Below are 18,570 nucleotides of genomic sequence, written 5' to 3'. Positions count from 1 at the left end.
ACAACACCTACCTCACAGAGTAGTTGGGAAAATTAAATAATATATAAGTAAATTGTTTAGCACAGAGCCCAGCATACTGAAGGCACCTATAAATAGTAATTGTATAATCATCACTGTCAACATTATCTTTAGGACAACCATGTTGAATTTATAATTCATGCTTCAAATTTAACAGTTTTATTTGACAATATTTTTCCCCCATTAAAACATTAATTAGCATTAGCATCTCTGTAAAGCCATAAAAATGGCCAAAGAGGCACTCAGCAAACCAAGGATAAAGTCTTATTACTTCAGCTGAAGGACAGGTCATTTTCCCAGTAACCTTCAGTATATGTGTAGAGGCACACAGCATCAATAGAGAAGATGTATTTCTGTTCAAAAATTATCTACAAAATCTAAATCATAGGAACACCAAATATTATCATTCAAATGGCATACACATTTAGCTTAAATTATGAGAAATGCTTACTGTAAATTATTTCTTTTGCTAAAAAAACAACAGAGATACATATTCATCTTTTTAATTATTGGACAGAGAATATAACTTTGTAAATATTATGTATTTGTCTAATTAATATGCCATAAAGTATTTGAATTAATAGCAAACACATTTCACATGTCCTCTATTAGGTGGTGCTGTTCTGATTTAAATTTGTTAAAATTTAATGAAATGAATTTATGCAGAGGGAGATAGAGGCGAGACAATTCTGCAACAGTATTTTTGGGGGATGGGGTGGGGATAATGTAAGAATGAATTGTTTACAAGTGCTACCAGTGCACAGTTGAGTGGAATGAACTGGTAGTAATTTACTCTACAAAGCAAACTTCATCATTCGGTCCTAGATTGCCCTTTTTTACATAATGGCTGAATTTTAATAATGACTACAAAAGTATTTCATATACTATGTGTTACCAAAATATAAGGTACTGTCATTATTGCATTTTGAGATTTCTATTTTCAATTCATCTTTACCTCTCTGATAAGAGATAAACCCCAATCAAGTCAGATTTCTAACTGGAGCTTAACCATTTTCTAAGAAGTATTAGAGCTACAGAGGGGAAATATAAAAATGCTAAATTCTTAACTTCTGTTTTACTAGAACAGTATATTCCTTGTAAACTGAATTGTAATTTTATTCATTCACCACAACCATTGAGCAGTTTATTGCAAATATTCTCTGCAATATAATTAAAATGGAAAGGTAGGACAAATTTAGCCAAAAAAAGGTCTTTTTATTTAGATAATTTTATCAGAATTAACTAATAATCTCATTATCATGATGCTTGTGTTTGTGTCAAAAAAATCTAGTGAAATCTTACAAATATAAGGCAAAATTCCTCTATTTATGCTGATCCCTCAACCTGGAATGTTCTTCTTGCTCATTCAAGTGTTACTCTTCCTTTAAGACTCAGCTCAGATGTCATTTCCTCTGTGACATGCTCCCACATATATTCTTTGTCCTGCTATGTAATGATCTGTTTCCCTCTCTAGACTGCGAGCTCCTAAGAGTCACTGACCAGGTCTCTGCATTTTTCATAGCCACCTACACCATTCTTTGCACATAAAACATCCTCAGTAAATACTGGCTCGATGTGCCGATGAATCCTTACACTTTGATGCTTCTAAGGCTAAGGTGAAAATGCCACTCTTAACTGCCACTAATTATGATCTAAAGTTAAAGGTTAAAGCAAAAAAAAGTATTTCCATTCTTAGTGAAATGAAACTCTTAGCATTTTCACTTCCAGATGCATCAGCATTACATAAAAGATGTTGAAACCATTTCAGAAAATAGACATGCTGCACATTTTCCTGTCTGAGAATCAGTCTGAAAAATACCAGCTACACAGGGGCCTCTGGGTGTTCTCGTGACAAACAGCCAGTTGGGTATTGATTCCACACACTCATTTAATGGAAATCGAGACCAAGACTCAGGCTCCACACACCAGCACATCAGGCAGCCTCCTGCCCGGCTGCTCGGGGCTAAGCCGATGAGTCCCAGGCGAGGAGTGTGGCCTCCCCCAAGGTACTGGCCAGCACTTCAGCGATGACAAATCTCAGGGGCGGCGAACTTCAGGGCTCAGGGAAGCACTCACCAGCGCCGGATGACGTTTGCCACTTTTATTGTCACTCTTATTCCCAGATGGACCACTTTCTCACGTATCCGCTTTTCATTTTTCAAAACCAAGCCTTTGAGCCTGTGACAACTTGCCTGGCCGAGTGACATATTACATCACCACCCACATGCCAAATCCTACCTCACTCAAAGGGCCAGAGGAAAACAGTGGGCAGCCAAGGAGCAAGTTTCTCATGGTAACCTACCCGGGCTGACTGTCCACCTTCAAAACTGTTAGTCACTGTTGGGACAATAAATATGGATTTTCCAAGAGGTCACCAGGCCTGACTTCACGGTTCTTTCCTCCATGCCCCTGCCTTTCTAGGCACTCAGTAGGAAGAGGCATACAGAGCGCCCCTGGGTCCTCTATCTCATTCCGCTTAGCAGCCTCAGCCTCACCGGCACCCTCAGCCACCCAGGTGACCCAGGGACTTCCCCATCGACCGCACCTTCTGACCACTCCGGTGTAATGTCAACATACGGGGGACTTTGAAAGGGGACTATGATATGAAATAGGTAGAATGTGGAACAAAGAGGGAAAATCCTGGCTTATATTATCACCTTAAAAATATTTGTATTTTTTAAATGTAGTTTAAATCATGATGACTAGCTAACACTGCTGTGTGGTATATATGAAAGTTGTTAAAAGAGTAAATCCTAAGAATTATCATTACAAGAAAGAATATTTTTCTTTTTGGATCTACATGAGATGATGGATGTTGACTAAACTTACTGTGGTAATCATTTCATGACATATGTAAGTCAAATCATTAGGCTGTATACCCTAAACTTATACAGTGCTATAGGATACATATGTCAATAAAACTGAAATTTTTTTAATCCAGAAAAGTATATTTGTATTATGCAAAATTTGAAACCTACCCAAAGAATGCATACAACATATATAATATATATAATCTGTGAAGCATAACAATAAAATGAACACCTATAAACCTGCCATCCTATTAAGATATTACAGATATTGATGTATCTACCTATGTGCTACTTCCCTAACCACTCCCCCTGCTCTTCCCCAAAGGTGACCACAATCCTAAATTTTGAATATATTATTCCCTCAATATACAATGTAATTTTGTTTGACTTTGAACTTTATAATTTTATCATACTGCATGTTGTCTTCAGTGTCTAAAATTTAACTATGTTGTTGCAAGTAGTGATAGTTCACTCATTTTCACTGCTATATAATATTCCCTTGTGTGAATTTTTCAATATTCTACTGATGGTTTTAAAAATTGTTTTACCTTCTAGGGCTGTTTTTTTCCCCATTAGAAACAATGGTGTTTCCATTAGAAATAATACAGATAAGCAAAGTTTCTCTGGGGTGCTGCCTGCGAGTGGATTGGCTGAGTCCCAGGATATGAATGGTCACACACATAGTACTGCTGAATCGTTTTCCGAAATGGCTATACCAATCTACACCCCTGCAGCAGTGCACCCATTCATCTTTTAAACTGTTAAATTGTTTTAAAATCAGGAGGACATCTAGTTGACCTAAAGGTGGTGTTTTTCATTGTACAGGTTCAAGTTACAAATATCGATAAAGAAATAAATGTCTTATACCTCTCTCACACATTGGTGAGTTGACACTTTGTTCCTCACAAAACAAATGAAAGCTACTTCCTAAGATAGGCCTATTTTTCTACCTTCAAATGCGGGCATTTACTAATAACAGATTGGACTGAGGATAAATAATTTGAAGGCTCCACATGGCTTCATTTCCTAATCATTTAATTCTTAAGATGGTTACCAAAGGTGTCAACGTGTGCTCTAGAATATGTTAGGTCCCATGGACCAAAACTGCCTACTTGAAATAGGAAGTCATGTATCAACTTAAAATACACAAAACTAAAACAAATCAAGAGAATTCTTTACTTCTTTCAATATTAGAGAAACAGAAGTATAGATAACTTAAATAAAGAAAAGCCTTATTAGCTTTTATTTTAGAACAGCAGAACCTAAAAATCTTTCTAATGAGGTTCTGACAAACTTAGGCTTAGAGGAAACAGCTTCTTTCTCCAAAAGACCAAGGTCAGAGCTTGAGGCTACTACACCTATAGCCCTGGCTCAAAGTCTGAGCTCCAAATCAGCCAGTTCTACATCTTTCCCCCTACCTACCCAAGGGGTCTGAGTGTAGAATTAGCAAATAAAGAGCATGGGGGGGGGGGGGAATACAGTGAACTAGTGGCAGAAGAACACCATAATAGTCACTGAAGTATACCAGGAGAAGAATTAGCCTAACTTCTTTAACTGACATAAACTGAGACTAGGGCAACAGTCAGTGAGACACAGTCAGTTTGGGCCAATATTGGTAACAGTTTGCACTTTCTTCCCCACAGCCACTTATTAGTAGTAGTAATCACGAAATGAATTTTATATTATCCTGACCATGTTTTCACATTCTTTCTTACTGGTGAACCCCAACAAGTAGGGCCTATGTCTGAAAGGCAGGCAGTGAGGGGGGAAGGGAGAATTGGAGGCCTTCCCCTATACAATGGATGTTTCTAGAAAACTGGATGTGATTGCAAAGTAAAACAAGTATATGCTATAGTGCCTGGTAAGTACCTATCTGGGATTTTAAAAAAATTTTTGGTGTCTATCAGTGAGGCCTAATGCCTCTTATTAGATTCTCACACTGTTTTAAATAGTAGGGCTAAAGGGCTTTATTTCAATCTCACTGGTGGGACCCTCTCTTTTCAATCCAGTAAGCGGGAACCTAGCCAGGCAGTGTTGAGAGAGCAAGCCTTTCCTTGTTGGTCAAGAAAGCTCTCCCAATCCTGTTTACTTCCTAAGAGTGTGGTAAACAAAACAACCCTATTTTGATATTTACTCTCTCATGCCGGGTGGCCAAATATATGATGGGGAGAGGGAGGGATGTGTCTAGCCTCAGGTGAAGTTTCAGATTACAAAACAGCTTTTAAAATCGGCAACATTATTAAAATCATGTTTTAAAGGATCCCTTTGTAACACTGGCATGGAAAGATCGTCTTGAAATAGTCATTTTCCACAACTACAAAAAGCTTGTATTTAAAATGATTTTGTATTCCAACGTTACATCAAATGTGCGCCGCTTTTTCTTCAGCACCTTGATTACCTTTTCAGAACACTGTACTTCGTTGTGTTTCAGGAGGGGCTGATTAGTCACGCCCGGCCCTCTAAACGCCGGGGAAATGAGGTCAGACCCTGCTCCATGCCCAGAGCGCCAGGTGGAGGCGCAGGACCTACTACAGCGCGCACAGCCCGCCCCGCCCACCCGGCGCCTCAGCCCCGCCCCTCCCGCCCTCCCGCTCCACGATTGGCTGTCCTGAGGCCATGGCCACACCTCCAGGCCTGGGCGGGGGAGGGGCCGCCGGCCGCCAGCTCTGCCCCGCATCCGCACCGCATCTGCATCTGCATCCCAGCACCCGCAGGGGCGCGCCACCGATCTGGGACGCGAGCCCGCCGCGGCTCGGTGGCAGGCTGCCAGACTGAGCTCTGCTCCTTTCTGCAGGAGGCACGGTGAGCAAATTGGAGGTTATAAACACCTCCGGTGGAAGGAGTAAAATTCCTTTGGGCTTTGTGAGGGAACTTCGTCAGCGGCAACTGTCTCCAAGGCGCAAGACGCGTGTGCTCACCCCGCCCCTCGGCCTGCTGGGCCTGGTGGAGCGCACCTTTGAAAACGGGTTACAGTTAGGGCAGCGGCGCGGGGAAAAGGTTTCTTTGAGAAGACTCATGTTTGAGGACCCTGCTGGCCCCCTGATAAGTTGCATAAGTGCTATTTTCAACATAAGGGAAAGCACAGTCATAGATGTAGTGCTGCCAAATCCATCGTGAGAGAGCAGGCTGGAAGTAAAATGTTTGGGCTTCTAACACGAGTTAAAGTTTTATTAGGAAATCAGGAGAGCACACATCTCTGACCAGGGACAGAACAGAAAAGCAGCTGGGTTCTAAAGTGTGCTGAAAATAGAAGCTAGCAGTCTAGGGTTAAGTAAAAGAAACAAAGTTCACTTAAGAATGATACTTTGACAAAGGCCTGTTAGGGAGCTCCTCGCACCTTGCAGGGGCCTGTTGCCAATATGATATGCCTTTAATATATCAACCCTCCAACAACTCACTGATACCTGAAACTCCATAATTAGCCTTACCTTTGGCTTAAAGATTCTCTCTTTAAATATCAGAATAAGTATGCTACCTTGGAAGTGTAACATCTAGATACCCCCAAAAAGAAAAGAAACACACACAGAAAGACAACAGGTTTTGAATCTAAGCTGAGTATTAATCCTGGCATCATCCATCTCTATAACTTACTTTGGGAAGTTATTTACTGGCCTGACTCTTAAGTTCATCAGCTGTGAAATGAGACAAACACCTGTCTCAGAAGGTTGGCATTTCAATTATGTATATAAAATTACATGGGGTCCAGACCACACACATGGTAGATATTCAAACACTAGTTTTTGTCTCCTGTATTATAGAGCAGATCACGATAAAGGAACAAGTGAGGACAACAATGAGAATGCTGGCTTCCTGGTGTGGAAATAATGAGAAGGTCAGCAAAGACTGGGCTGAGGGTGGTAGGAGAGAAGGGCACCTGGCGCCTGGTGACAGAATCTGTTTCACGAATGTGGTGATGTCATCTCTGCTCCAGGGCACATGTTGCTGCAGGTTGACATTTATTTTATTTGTAATGCTGACCGGCTGGTATGACTGTGATCTTAGAAACTGGCCTGCACCAAACAGCCAGGCCTCACCTACCGAGGAGATGAAGTGTTGGGGTGCATCTGAGCAGCTGTACTACAGAATCACCTGTAAGGGAGTGGGAGCAGGTGAAGCTATGACCAGGTGGCCAGCAGGCAGGCAAGGCAGCAGAGGAAACTAAGTGCAGCTTCTAACCTGCTGAAGCCCAGTGATGCCAGTCAGCCCACTGACCCACGGTTCAGGTAAGTGGAGTTAGAGACCTTCTTACTGACTACCAAGGACGGTCCCACACCAGTGTGCAGCCAAAGATAGTTTTCTTTTCCTTGCATCAGCACCTCCACACTTAGGGATCATCCCTTATCTCACCCTGGAGAGCCACTCATCACCGTCTTCCAAAGCATGCACCGAGCAATCTCACCAACTGCTCAGCTGAATGGACCAGAGTGGGCTAAAAAATGGTAGAAGGGGAAGGGCTCTGGAGCAGGCTGATGCAGAAATATATCTTTAGGCCGAGAAGGCTTTCAAAATCCAAAAGGCCACTACATAGGAGATAAATCCTCCAAATATTTCCTTCCATAATTGCTGCCCATAAAAACAAGCTTAACCTGAATGAATAGGAAAGAGAGGTATTTTTAATAATAAGCAGTAACAGCCAATACAAGTAATGGGACATTATTTAAAAACATTGTTAGGTCAAGACACCAGCCCTTCTGTTCCTCCAAAAGGCCTATGTGGAGCACCAGTGCTGTGCAGGACACATTTTGGTGATCACCAATCTGACAGTGTTTACTGCTGTAGTGTTACTGGAGTGGGATGTAAGCAGTTTTGCCTTTGGGAAATTTTCACAATGTAAAACTGGGGCAACAATAATATGCATACATGGATATCTTCAAGAGGTTTATTGTGTTTTTTCTTATGCAGTTGCAACAAATTGTTGGCCGTGATTTTCTATTTAACAACCAAGATTAATAATTTTGCAACCATTCTTTCTGTTTATCTGCAATAAATTTTAAAATTCCAGTTGACCTTTCCCTGGTATACTTTTGAGTCATTTCCTCCTTCCTTCCTACGGTGAGCTGTGTGCACAAAGCATGCAGCACATTTTTAATATTAGTCTGAGCAAAATCACAATGAAAGGTAAATAAAAGCATCATACAATGCTTCCCAAAGCCAAAGGGACTGATTGTAGAGTGTACACATCAATGATTATATTCCAACAGTACAGATAATTAAAAGTTGACCATATAATAATATTAAACAGCAGGCACAACTTTTTGAAAATTTCTTCCTGGTATTAGCTATGCAGAAACCGACTGAATGTTCAACGCTAATCAAATTCATCTCTTCTTAAGAGCAGTGTATAATAAATGGGTCGCCTAAAAGGAATGCTTTGAGCAGAATGCTTCACTATTGTCTGATTATTCTAAATTTAAAACTCCAACAAAGGAAAGGATTATTCTTCTTGAGGTTCAAAATTCATGAGGATTTGGTAATGAAATTCTTTAGGAGAGCAAATAAAAAAATTGTTATCTACAAGCTGTCAGTGTTTTATGTCTGTATAGTGTTTTTAAATCAAAGTCACCATTCATTCAACAACAAATGTTTGTTTGAATAAATGAATGAAAGGAAAGGCCTCAAAATACTTTACAAGTTTAATCACCTATAAGTTATGAATCAGGCAGCAATTTTAATCATCCCCAAGTGCACGGGCTGAGATGAGCTAAATGTCAGCTCTCACCAAGCAGACCAAAACCAGACCTGGAAACTGAAGTCATGTCCTTTAATTCTTAGAAAATGAGCCAGCTGTTAGAGCCTGTTGCTTAGCTGCCTTGCTGCAAACTCACAATACAATTTGGAATGCATGTTATCTAGGCCAGGTGAGGTAAGATTAAGGAAACTGTTATAACAAAGCCGGGTTTGTTCCTGAAATTATACAGGTAGTCCAAAAAAGAAAAGAAAACCCCCATCAAAATGTAAACACTGAAAATGAGATTATTAATATTAACATCTTCGCTCTAATGAGGCACATGGAGCAAATTACTCAGTGCTAGAATTGACAAACCAAGAGTCAGAAAAAAACTGTGCCTGCAGGATACTGGATGAGAGGTGGAGCCCAAGGCTCCCCAGGGGGCTTCGAGTTTATTCTTCCAGCAACACTGCTAACACCCATCTTTTCCATTCTGACCTTCTAACAGGACACAATCCAAAAGCAGCCAGACACTTAAAACGTTTCAATAACACAGAGGAGAAATTTAAGTAGAAGATTTTTTGCAAGTGGAATCTATTTTGCAAGCAGAAAATTCTCACGCACTTCAGAGTGAGGGTTCTCAAAACATAACTCTTAAAGTTTTCAAAATCCATGCCAAGGGAATTAAGGGAATTACTGTTACCCCCACACTAAGCTGCCCTTTGTGGCTAAGCATAAACAAAAGCACCTGCTCCAACATCTACTTTTCTGATGCCAGGGTAAGGTGAAGCAGGCTGCCCTGCCCCACACTGTAAGGTAGGTAAAGTCTGTCTACAGAACCCTTCCTCTTTTGTCCCCTAAGGTGCCTCCCCTTAAGGCTCCAGGGGTTTCTGCTCTGTAATTCTTTTCCACCCCTACTCTGTCAACATTAACAACAGTGAAACATTACATTGTTTCAAAATGAATATACTTTGGTCTTTGTTTTGACCCCTAAACAATGCTTGTCCTTTAAACTTTTTAATTTTTTAACTGAGAAATCAAAAGCTTTACTTGCCTTTAAATTCCAGTATCGGCTAGCAGCCAACATTCTGAAGTGTCTCCCCTTAATTTTAAAAGCTTATCTTGCTTCACCCTTGCTGACTGGCTATTTCAAGCCAGAACTTGCCCCTGCAGCCGCTACGTTGGTCAGCAAGGTGTTTAAAATTATTTAATATATGTGCAGACACAAGTTATCTCGTGACCGGTGAGCAGTGTTCACGGTATATACTCGTAACTGGTCAGCAAAGTGTTAAGGCCTGCCATAAAGATGGGAATTCACTGACACCACAAGCCAGGCTCATACTCCTCTGTGACCATGGGCAAACTCTAAACCTTAGTTATGCATTTGGAAAGTAGGAATTATTATAATATAATGTAACATAACATAATAATTATGAGATAATGAATATAAAGTTGCTGACACATTACTGTCTTAAAGACTAAAACTACCCTCAAAAAGAAAACAGCGGTTCTACAGTAGGTTAAGTGCAGCTCAGGTTGACTCAGCCAGATAGGCTCAAATTGCCTAGAATCACTGGGAACTGGAAAAGCCTGATTCTTATAGTTTCTAGGAGCTTGTGGCCTCGGGCCATGGCATCAGGCGCCCCCTAAAGGCAGATCTGAGGTTAGTTTTTCTCCCCACTTACCCTTTCTCCTTTCCCCTGGCTCTTTTCCTGCCTGAGAGCCTAAGCCCTACCCAGGCCTCTCCTCCACTAATGCCCAATTACGAGGCAGAGCAATATCAATTATGTAAGTTACACTTTATGACGACAGTCAATTCTGTTTCATATGTTCAGGCTTCCTCTTTTGTGATGCATATAATTGCAGAATTTGGGAACCAGAGTGGACCTTAGGGAGATCCCTTACTCTGGGTCTTTCATTTCACAGATGTAGTAAGAGGCTTAGAGAGGGTAAGGCTTTCCCAAGGCCACAAGAGAAGTAGTCTAAAGCAGAGCTGGGAATGTAACAGGCTGTTTGTGATCTCTGCACTGCTCCAAGGCGATCCTTAAAATGCTGTGTTTTTAAACAAGGCTGCAGGGACACAATCCCTTCTCCCTCGGGTTGCAAGACCATTTGCTGACCATTCAAAATTATTCAAGGAGCACAGAAACAGGTATGGTGCTTGGGGGAAAGGGTAAGCTCAGGGACAGAGATGCTGGAGCTCTAGGTTAAGCACCTTTTGGGTGATATGATCTTTAGAAAAACTTACAGACTCCCTGTAAGAAAATCAATAGGAGAGTCAATGTGGTGCAGTAAAAAAAAAAAAAAAAAAAAATGTACCTTACCGAGTCTGAGACCCAAGGATGACCCTCAAAGCTTACTAGTTATGTGGCCCTACGACAAGTTACAGAAACTTCCTAAATTCATATCCTCTTAACCATTAAATGGGCATGATGATTATACTAATTCAAGGGGTTGTGGGATTAGTGAAATTACACGTTACTAACACCTAGCACAGCACAGGTGTGCTTAATCAATGATAAATATTCACTATTCAATCAATATTTCTTCACTACAGAATCCTTGTATAGGGCTACTAAGTAAACCTCACCTTTAAACATATGTGGTGGGTGCCTGGATGATAGAAGATGTTTCCAAGGCTAGGTATATGTTACTTCATGGATAACCTTGGAAAGCATGTTCCTAAGTGTCAGTATATTCGAGTATAATTTCAAAACAGTATATCAGTCTCTAGAATGGGAAATCTAAGGAACAGTTGCAAGAGCCAAGTCTATTTCCATCCGACATTTCAAACACTTGAAAATGTACCCATCTGCCTCAGGCAACCATGGTCAGTTGTTAGGAAAACACCTCGTGCTTTACATAAAAACGTGTTCATAGAAAACAAAGATACCAAAGGTCAAGGATATCCCTAAATCACTCCTCCTTGATCCCTGATGACGGCGTCTAGCTTATTTTTTCACATCCAAAATACGTATCTAAGAAATCGGTCACAGATCCTAATGCTACCGACCTAGGAATGCAGCTCACAACGTGTCCTTTCGGGGGTCCCTGAGGTGTCTGTGACGCCCAAGGCTGCAGAGGAGGAAGCTGCCCGGCCTGTAGACAAACGCCCCTCAACCTGTGGTGAGCCCACAGGACTCTGCATGTGTCTTATCATGAACTCTCCCCATATAATTTTATCAGTAAATGTGAGATTAAAATCTGGGAAGGAAAGAAGTCAGGAGTTTGTGTATTTTTATTTTTATTTTTTTAAGAGACAGAGGAGGGGGAGAAGAGAGAGAGAGGTTGATTTGTTCTACTTATCCATGCATTTGCTGGTTGCTTCCTGTATGTGTGCACCCTGACGGGGGATCGAACCCCCAATCTTGGTGTGTCAAGATGATGCTCTAACCAACTGAGCTACCCAGCTGGGGCCAGATCTATAACCAGATCTCCAGCTGAAACTGCTACGTGCACGACATGTCAGTAGGAGCCACTGACTCTGCCTGCAGCCTGAGTATGAGTCCAGGTCTGTTCCACACAGCCCCAGCAATACTGCCCCCTCTCTGTTCTAGAACTATCTGCGGCCTGGACGTCTCAGCAGGCAACACACACTCTCCAAGATCTCTTGTTCTGAGTCATCTTTGCCAACAATAATTGAAACTGGACCTATGAAAGGGGAGATAAACAAAGCTCCTCTGGATCCATTACTCCCCGGCCCACCCTCTACCTGTGTGCCCTTTACCTAACTTTTGTTGCTTCTGACCACTCTGTTCAGATGGAGGGGACTAATTTTTTTCACTCTTATTCACACACGTGACACTATCGTTCTTTGTTTCCTTAAAATAAGCTGGCATCCTTGCTCTCCCTAGTACGAGAGGGCCTACAAGGATCACAGAAGTTTCTAGGGTGAAGCCACCAGCCGCCAGGCTGAAAAATCAGAACCCAGCTGCCAGTGCCACCAGGAAAAGTGCGAAGGGGGAAATGGGCACCACTTTGGACCACAGACATCATCACAGGCGAAGTGACTGGCCGCTCAGTGCGGGTTCTGCGCCGAACAGGACCACGCAGCATGGCACTCCTGGGGACCATTACAGACACAGGGGTAGCTCACTACATACAAAGCCCGCACGTCTGGCAATTTATGTGAGAGCCTAACTTTTACAAATCACTTTATGTGCCGAGTGTCCTGGGGGAGTACGTTATTTCAGAGCGCTCCATAAATGTTTTGTAAAATTCACAGTCACTTCTGTTTGCGTTTTGGAAATGCAGACCTTTGAATATCAGATTTTCTTCCAGAAGTCTCTCCCGCACCCCTACTCTTTCTGCCTTGAGAGCAGAATCATCGATCTCAACATCAGTAACAAAAGAATGTAATACAGGGAACAAGGAGCAGTGCCGGAAAAGAGGGAGGGCAGACATGTCACCATTAACGCACCTGTGCCAGGGAGACCGCAGAAAAGAGAACATCAAAGGCTGGCCCGGAGTTGTCACTCGTGATCCTCCTTGAGAAAGTGGTGCAGTGCTGTGAGAAGAAAATGAGCAGAGTTCCTGACAGAAAACTAGTAAGTGATGGTCCCAAAGCGGAGGAGTGGACGCTGCAGGTGAGGGCTGGTCGGGAAGCAGTCACTCTGGCACTGAGAGGCACGAGAGGAGAAGTACTGCCATGCCCCAGGGCGTCGGTCCCGTGACGCCTCCCTACATAGCAGGGCACGGACACCGGAAGAATTCAGCCACCTTCCAGGCCCGGAGGCTTGAAGCCAGGGTGAGGGGGAGACCCAGGCCTGGAAGATGGCCCACGGACAGCAGCTCCCCGCGACACGGAGCAGAAGCCGCGCAGGGGACACCAGCACGCCTGCCCCGGGGCCAGCTCGCTCCCAGCCTGCGCGGCTGCTGGCGCACATACCTGGCCCGCTAAATGTTTAAGAACCAGGCTTCCAGCTTCAGACAGAGAAGGAATCTTATCTTTTCCAGAAGGTACAAGGACCATTTGAGAACAAATTCCAGGCCAGGCTACACCTTTCACCATTCAATGGTGAGTGAACCAAAACTACGCAACATTGGTGACTTAGTGGAAAACAACAAAAAACATCTAAGAAATGAAAGAAGAGAATTTTGAAAAAGATTTACTGTTGGAAATAGAAATAAGTTTCAGACAAGATGTGTGACTTTGCTTGCAAAAAGAAAAGAAAAAATCCTGACTGAAACAGGACATGAAAGATAAGGTAGGTATGGAACCAGAAAGAAACTGACTGAATTACAAAACCAAAAAAGTAGGAATTTTTCAATTGTCAGTTTTCAAAAGTAGAACTGGACGCTACATAAGGACCAAAGAAAAGGAAAGACCACACTGTAAAATCAAATCAGTGATGAGAACTTAAAAAATTATATCCAAATGGAGAGTAAATAGATATATCATGATGGATATTGAAGGTAGAATCAGATATGTGATTCCTGAAGTGATCAGAAAATTTACCACAGAAGCAATTATTAAAGATACCATGTAAGAAACTTTTCTGATCTGAAGAAACACCTGATTCCAAGGCCAAAAAAAAAGCTCACTCTGTACAAGAAAAATAATTAATGAAAACTGGCATAAGCACATATACAAATTAATGAAAACTGTCATATATTTATCTTCTGGAAGTTGAATTTTGAGATCAAAGTAAGAAAATCCTTAGCATCAGATGAAGAAGTTAAAAATATAGGTGCCCAGGGCAATTAGATGGGGGAGAAAAACAGGCTGTCTTTTACAGCAGAAGAAATAAAACAACAAACTATAGCTTGGATGGCAAAGGGTTTGATATAATAATTGTAAACTAATCAAGTTTTCTGTTGTGCTATAAGAGCTAAAGATGAAAAAGGCATTCTTGCATGCAAAAGATCAATAAGAAAATTTACGTCATAAAAACATTTTTGAAGTTCTGTAGTCAACCAAAAAAATTAATTAAAAAAATAAAGGAGTGGTTGTGCTTTGAAGTAGTTCATAATATGTGATCAACCCATATAAACAAGTAACATCTATATATAGCTAGAGAGCAGAATAATAGTTATCTAGGTGATTCTTGTAAGAAAATTTGAATATTAAAAATATAATAAACTAGACCAAAATATCTCTATGTCTAACTTTGAAAAGAAGAATCGCAAAGGAGAGTAAAAATGTGTTCATTTCATTCTGTACCAGGTGTAGGTACGGTCAGTAAGCTTCTTGACACTGTTCACACAGAAATATACATATATTTTATTTCAAATTTAAAACTAGAAAATTAGACATACTGTATAACTTGAAAATTGTTAAAGAATAAATCATAGCACACAAAATGGAAAATGATGGCAGCATCAAGGAAAAATGAAAGCAAACAAGAATAAAAATATGACAGAAATCAGAACAAGTATATCAACACTGAAGATAGGCATTAATTCTCTTTTCAGACACAAAAGAATCTCAGGAGGAGCTGTAAATTAAGAATGACCCCCATGCTATCTGCAAGAAACCCATAAAAGTCAGAAGAAAAAAGACTGGGGCAAGGAATACCAGAAAACTGCATTTTAAAAAGCGAAAGTTATAATGTTAGTATCAAATCAGAATGAAATATTTGAAGCATTAAGCAGGAATGTCACTTTTACTGACATTTCAAAGAAAACTTAAAATTTATGTGTCACGATAACACAGCAGTGAAACGTATAAAGGAATAAGCAGATACCGAGAGAGAGGCAGTGGTGTTGCTGAAGTCTACCTTATTGCTTTTACTCCTTGAAAAAATCATCAGGTAAAAATTTAATAAGAATATAGAGAAGTAGGGTAAAATAATAAATAATGCTGATGTGAGGACTAGATAAAGCTGGTAATTAGAGCACACATTTCTATACAGGAGCTCCTGGGACATTAACAAAAACTAATCATGTACTGGAACATCAAAGAAACTTGCCTCCCTCTCAGCATTGTGACCACAGTGCAATAAAACTCCACATTAATAAACAAAGCATGAACAATTCAGATAAGCATGTACATTTTAAAAACATTCTTCTAAATGGGCACAGAGCCTAAGAGATGCTAAATTATGCAACTACAGACTGAAACAAGGATAAGGGGAACATTATGTATCAAATGTAGGGGACCTACACTCAGAGGCAAACACCTTAAATATTGTTATTAAAAAATTTAAACAGGATTCAATACAACAAATTAGGAAAGAAAGGCAGGGAAAGCAAAATGAGGGCAGAGCACACCAAAATCATGACAGCAACAATTTCAAAATTTTAAATAGAAAAGATTTCAAAAGATGATATCCTTAAAAATATCCAAAAATAAAATAGATTTATTAAGAGCTAATCTGATATTCCAAACAAAGAACAATTAAACCAAACTAAAAGAGAAGATAAAATGAAAAATATGAAGGATTTTTAAATTTTATGAATATGTAATATTTGACTACGTTAATAAAATTTAAAATGCAGAAATGGAAAATTTTCTAGAAAAAGAAAAAATCTGTAATATTAAAAAAGTAAAAACCTTGGTCAAAAAATTAATGTAGAAAAATATTTTGTGTGTGTGTTTTTTAGGGGGGCTTTAATAATAAAACCACCACCAAAAATATCTGAATCAAATAATTGGGGAACAGGTAATTTCAAATCTTCCAGGAATGGACATAATACATAAATCACATTATCAATCCATAGCATCACTGGTTCAATAGAAAAATATATAATTAGTAAAGATACTAAAAAGATACAAAAATTTCTGTGGGAAGGGGTATTGAACATTAGATTGCTACTTATTTGCCACAGTAAAGGATATCTGCCACAAACCAACAGCCAACAACATATTAAAAGTTAAAAACAGAAGTTAATAATTAAATTCAGGAATGAGGTCAAGTATACCTGCTCTACTATTATTATTTAACATGGCATTGGGGATGTTCTAGAAGAAATGAAAGTTAAACACATGAAAATGTAGGACACAATATTTTCATTATTAGAAAGGCTATTATTGCCTATCTAGAAACATATATATGTATATGGTTTTTCTATAAACCAGCAATAAGCTGAAAATATAAAGAAAATAAAGATCAAATACACAACTATGGCCAACATTGTAAAGTCCCCAAGGAAAACTTAGCAAGAACTACTAAAATACTATAATACTAGACAACGCTTTACCTAAGGGACAATGAAGGTCTTGAATAAAACTATGTACATTAATCAAAAGTTGCAAGAGTGTAATGAATTCTGTTCTCTCCAGATTGATATGTGATCTATGACAATTAAAATTTATTTTGAAAAGATGTTTTAAAATCTGATCAAATTAGTCCACGTTTTGCATGGAAGAATAAATGAATAGGCTAAAAACTGCTAAGAAATTTTGAAAAAAAAGTTATATGGGAGAATCTAAGATTGCTGATGTTAAAAACTATTAAAACTGTAGAGCCCAAACTGAAATGCAAAACCACAAAGATCAAGAGAATAAAATATAAAGTTCAGAAGTATACCACGTTCATAAAAGTATTTAATACATGATAAAGGTTGATGAGAGAAGAGAGTATTAAATAAATGATGTGAGAACAACTAATGTACTATTTGGCAAAAGTTTATTTGAGTCTCATGCCTAAGATCATATATCAAAATAAACTCTAAATATAAACTATGAGATAATAAAAGAACTAAAAAATATTATAGGTGAATATTTGTCTCATCCTAGTGAATAGAAAGACTTTTCTAGGTATAAAACAAAATATCATTAAAATGTTTTAATATGTTTTATTTTTTTATTGATTTGAGAGAAACATCAATGAAAGAGAAACACTGATCAGCTGCCTCCTGCACGCCCCCTACTGGGGATCAAGCCTGCAACCCAGGCATGTGCCCTGACAGGGTTTGAACCGCCACCCCTTGGTGTACAGGAGGACACTCAACCAACTAAGCCACACCGGCCAGGGCTCATTAATAAGTTTGAATACACAAACATTTTGAATATTTATATATCAAAATTACCTTGAATAAAACTGAAAGTAAAATATCAAGGTGGGAAAAATATTTGTAACACCACTGACCAAGATTCAATATCCTTAATTCAAAATGAATATATACAGATTATACAAGTAAAGATATATGCCCTAAAACAAAAATAAGCAAACGTAAGTAGGCGACTTTAAAAGAAAAAAATTTAAAAATAAAAAACAGAAAAAAGTCCAACCTCATTCAAAACCACATCTCCCCCTTCCGAAATTAAATAAGATATAATGTTTAACTCATGAAACCGGCAAGGCTTTCATTTATTTCTGTCTTTTAATTACAGTACTTAGTGTTGTCCAGGAGTGCAGACATATGGACATTCTTTCTCATGGCTGGTGAGTGCTAAAATATAGCACTTTAATAATACCTATCAAATATCTCATAAGGGCTCTTACTATTTGAGCCAACAGTTCTGGTTCTAGAAATGTATCATAAGGAAACAAGCAGAGATATCCAAAAAAGACACAAGTTCAAGGAAATCCAGCACAGCATTACTAACAATAGCAAAAATCAAGAGAATTAAATGTTTGACATATTATATTACTTATGTAAATTATAGTATCTATAAAGAGATGGAAAACTATATAGGCAATAAAATCATGCTATGGGATTGAAGTGGCACGGAAACATGTTCCCAGTATATGGACCAGTGATAAAGGCAGCTCACAAACAGCACAATCAGAATGATCCCAGTTAAAAAGTATACTTGACTAGAAACACTAAGAATGTTCCTGGTTACCTAGTCAGTGATTTGCCCTTCATTCTATTCTATATTTCCAGTTCTCTAAATGTATGTACACCATTTCCATTATCAGAGGAAAAATGAATAATAGATGGAGCAGGCTCTGGAGTCAGATTGCTTAGATTCAAATCAGCTCTGTTACTTTAAGATTTGCAACCTTGGGCAAACTATCCTCTCGGAGCCTCAACATGCTCATCCATGAAATGGGACTAGTAACAATAAATAACTCATTGGGTTGCTGTGACAACTGAATTTTGCAATGTATGTAAAGCATTTAGTATACTAACTGACCAGAGTAAGTGCTCAATAAAGATTAGTATCATTTTGATTTTAAAACA

The 18,570-nt window shown here is 39.4% G+C and overlaps 1 protein-coding gene and 1 long non-coding RNA gene across 2 annotated transcripts in view; one reads left to right on the top strand and one right to left on the bottom strand.

Annotated features, from left to right (window-relative positions):
* The window catches only part of ATXN1 (ataxin 1), a 365,190-nt gene that overhangs the window by 227,764 nt on the left and 118,856 nt on the right, over positions 1-18,570 (bottom strand). The window lies entirely within an intron of this gene.
* On the top strand, positions 5,551-6,932 carry LOC107531278 (uncharacterized). Its single transcript, XR_001602612.2, has 3 exons — positions 5,551-5,630; positions 6,587-6,660; positions 6,831-6,932. It is a non-coding gene; the product is annotated as an uncharacterized LOC107531278 (long non-coding RNA).

The sequence above is a fragment of the Miniopterus natalensis genome, chromosome 9, assembly GCF_054644295.1.
Source record: "Miniopterus natalensis isolate mMinNat1 chromosome 9, mMinNat1.hap1, whole genome shotgun sequence".
Taxonomy (NCBI): domain Eukaryota; kingdom Metazoa; phylum Chordata; class Mammalia; order Chiroptera; family Miniopteridae; genus Miniopterus; species Miniopterus natalensis.
The sequence above is the reverse complement of the archived record's forward strand: the minus strand, read 5'-3'. Positions and strand labels throughout refer to the sequence as shown.